General features: G+C 41.1%; 1 long non-coding RNA gene across 2 annotated transcripts; it reads right to left on the bottom strand.

Annotated features, from left to right (window-relative positions):
• Positions 1–250: 250 nt before the first annotated feature.
• On the bottom strand, positions 251–2,307 carry LOC133727470 (uncharacterized). 2 transcript variants are annotated; one of them, XR_009855194.1, is made up of 3 exons: positions 1,900–2,307; positions 1,390–1,566; positions 251–717 (listed from the first exon to the last, which is right to left on the bottom strand). It is a non-coding gene; the product is annotated as an uncharacterized LOC133727470 (long non-coding RNA). The 2 variants fall into 2 exon arrangements; XR_009855195.1 differs by having other exon boundaries at positions 1,395–1,566.
• Between the last annotated feature and the right edge of the window lie 399 nt (positions 2,308–2,706).

Below are 2,706 nucleotides of genomic sequence, written 5' to 3'. Positions count from 1 at the left end.
GGATTTTTTCATATTTGGTTGGCCAGGGTCAGTTTGGGAATTTCACTTCCGTGTGGGCCCCACCTGGGCTGAGTTGGATCGCCACGTCAGCACCTAAACGGCTGAAATTGACTGATTTATCACGGATGGACCTATTGGATGGAGAAATAATAGTGTGGGGGTGTTTTTAATGAAATTGGAAGTCGGGTGACTGAATTGATGTTGGACCAAAAGCACAGGGTACTAAGCAGTAATTAGCCCTATTTTTTTTTCTACCAGTGGATTTGATATGGAGGACTTACCATGCAATTTCTATCTCCAAGGACCACTTTCTCCTTCCTCTCAGCAAGGAGAAGTCTAATGTGTTACAAAAAGGTTAATACAAGAAAAAAAATTATTTCAAATAAGCTAGCTAGTAATAAATGCGTGAAAGAAGATACCTAGAAAACATTCTGCTTTTGTGATTTGCGGCTTCAATTATAGGGGGTTGCGTTGCCTCTGCTGTAGGATCCTTGGGAAATGATTTCTCCGACTGGTTCACTTGAGAACAGTCAGCCTTGGGAAGTGATCTCTCCGCATGCTTCACCTGGGGACAGCTTTGTATCAGGTTGTTGTACCGTTGCTCGCATCAAGCTGTTATACGCAGATACGAAAAGGCCTTTACAACAGTCCCCACTGGGGTTTTAGCATGTTCCCCAGCCTGATGAGTTTCTTATCCTCCTGGGGAGTCCACATATCCTGCAAACCCACAGTTTACACTTGTGTTATCTTAATCTATTGCTGCCACCTTAATAAAACAAGAACAGTGGGGAAATAATAAAAATATCAAATCAAAGTTCAGAGACAGACCAGCCATTGCGTAAATTAAACTTGCCATAGACAGTACCTAAGACACATTAGACAACATCGATAACAAGCAACCATCTCCCCATCAGTTACTTATAAAGTAAGCAAATCACAAAAATTCAAATACTGAGATATCATTCCACAACACAACCAATAAATCCAGTAAATATCAACAATTCAGACATACGTGTACATAGTATACACCAAACATCACTTAAAGTAGTCAGGAGGGAAACAAAAAACACAAACAACAAATTCCTTTTCTTTTTTTTTCCTTTTCTGGCATCCCTCATCTTAATGAATCTTTATCTTTATGCTGAACTTGAGAAATACAACAACTAAATTGACAAAAACTCCTGTCAGGCTTCATCAGGATTCAAAAGTAAGCAGGAGAGGGGGGGGGGGCGATAAACGCTCTGTCTTCCTCGGCCATCTTAATCTAGTTATATCAAGATGGCCGAGATCAAATCTACAGTGGATGGGCCATTCTCGTTTGACCAAAGAAGGGATGCCAGGGTACGCCAGAGTGGGAGAGGGAGAGTGAGACAGAGAGACAGAGATTACCATACCGTTTGTAGCAGTGGCAAAAGAACAGTGTCCCATCTCTGCTTACAAGCTGTCTTGAACTTTCTTCCCTTCAAAAAGGAAGAAATTTTCCACCAGTTTCTATATTCATACTGCTCCACCCCTTTTATCAACAACACATCTTCCTGACTCCAATTTGAAGACTGCCCAGTGCCTCTAGATAAAGAAAACATTTAAATTTGAAACTCCATCTAATTAAAAAGTTAAAGAAACCCATAAAAGAAATTGCATCTTCAAGCTATGAAAATCCAGAAAACAAAATGCAGACCTTCATGTCATTATTAATAACTTTGAATCAAGAAAGTACCCATTACTGAACTAGTGCCTACAGACAAAGAAAACTTAAATTTGAAATTCCAAAGACAAATTTACAAAACGCATAAAATAAATTTCCACCTAAAGGCTGAGAAACCCAGAAAATGAAAGCAGAAGAGACTATTTCATTACTTAACCAATATAGCAAGTTTAGCATTGTAGATAGAATCCAACCTGTTTTTTCTTTCATGAAGCTTTGCTGAGGATTCTTCTTCTTCGTCATTCAACTTCGATTCTTGGAGCCTTTCTTTACTTTTCTATGGTATGAATAACAGAAACAGAAATGTAATTCGCGGGAATGAACAGAGAATTTAAACGGGGTGTGCACGGGGTGTGCAATAAAAGTTTAAAAAACTCTCCTTCTCCACCCACCTCTCTCCTCCTCTCCTCTTCTTCTTCCTCTGTGCCTTCCCAGTTTGCCGGACTATAGCCCAGATCGGCCTCGCTACCCAGACCGCCTGCAGCACTAGACCCGATCTGCTCCAAATTGAATTCCGGCAACCTCCAGCCTCTGCCTAGCGCTGCACACCAGACGCAGAAGCAACGACGACATGAAAGAAGGAACCAAAGCAAGCCCGACAAACTGGGAATGCACAGAGGAAGAAGAAGAGGAGAGGAGGAGAGAGGTGGGTGGAGAAGGAGAGTTTTTAAAACTATTATACATATATTATTTTCGTTTGTAATATTGCAATACCATGCAAGTGGTCTGGTGGTTGGGCTTTTGCAAATGAAAGGTGTTGGTGTGGGTTTGATTCTCCCCAACCTCAAAGATTGGAATTTATTTTGGATTTTTTCATATTTGGTTGGCCAGGGTCAGTTTGGGAATTTCACTTCCGTGTGGGCCCTACCTGGGCTAAGTTGGATCGCCACGTCAGCACCTAAACGGCTGAAATTGACTTATTTATCACGGATGGACCTATTGGATGGAGAAATAATAGTGTGGGGGTGTTCCATGGATCAACCTAGTAAAGAGAGTTGATT

Source organism: Rosa rugosa, chromosome 1 (genome assembly GCF_958449725.1).
Source record: "Rosa rugosa chromosome 1, drRosRugo1.1, whole genome shotgun sequence".
Classification (NCBI taxonomy): domain Eukaryota; kingdom Viridiplantae; phylum Streptophyta; class Magnoliopsida; order Rosales; family Rosaceae; genus Rosa; species Rosa rugosa.
The sequence above is the reverse complement of the archived record's forward strand: the minus strand, read 5'-3'. Positions and strand labels throughout refer to the sequence as shown.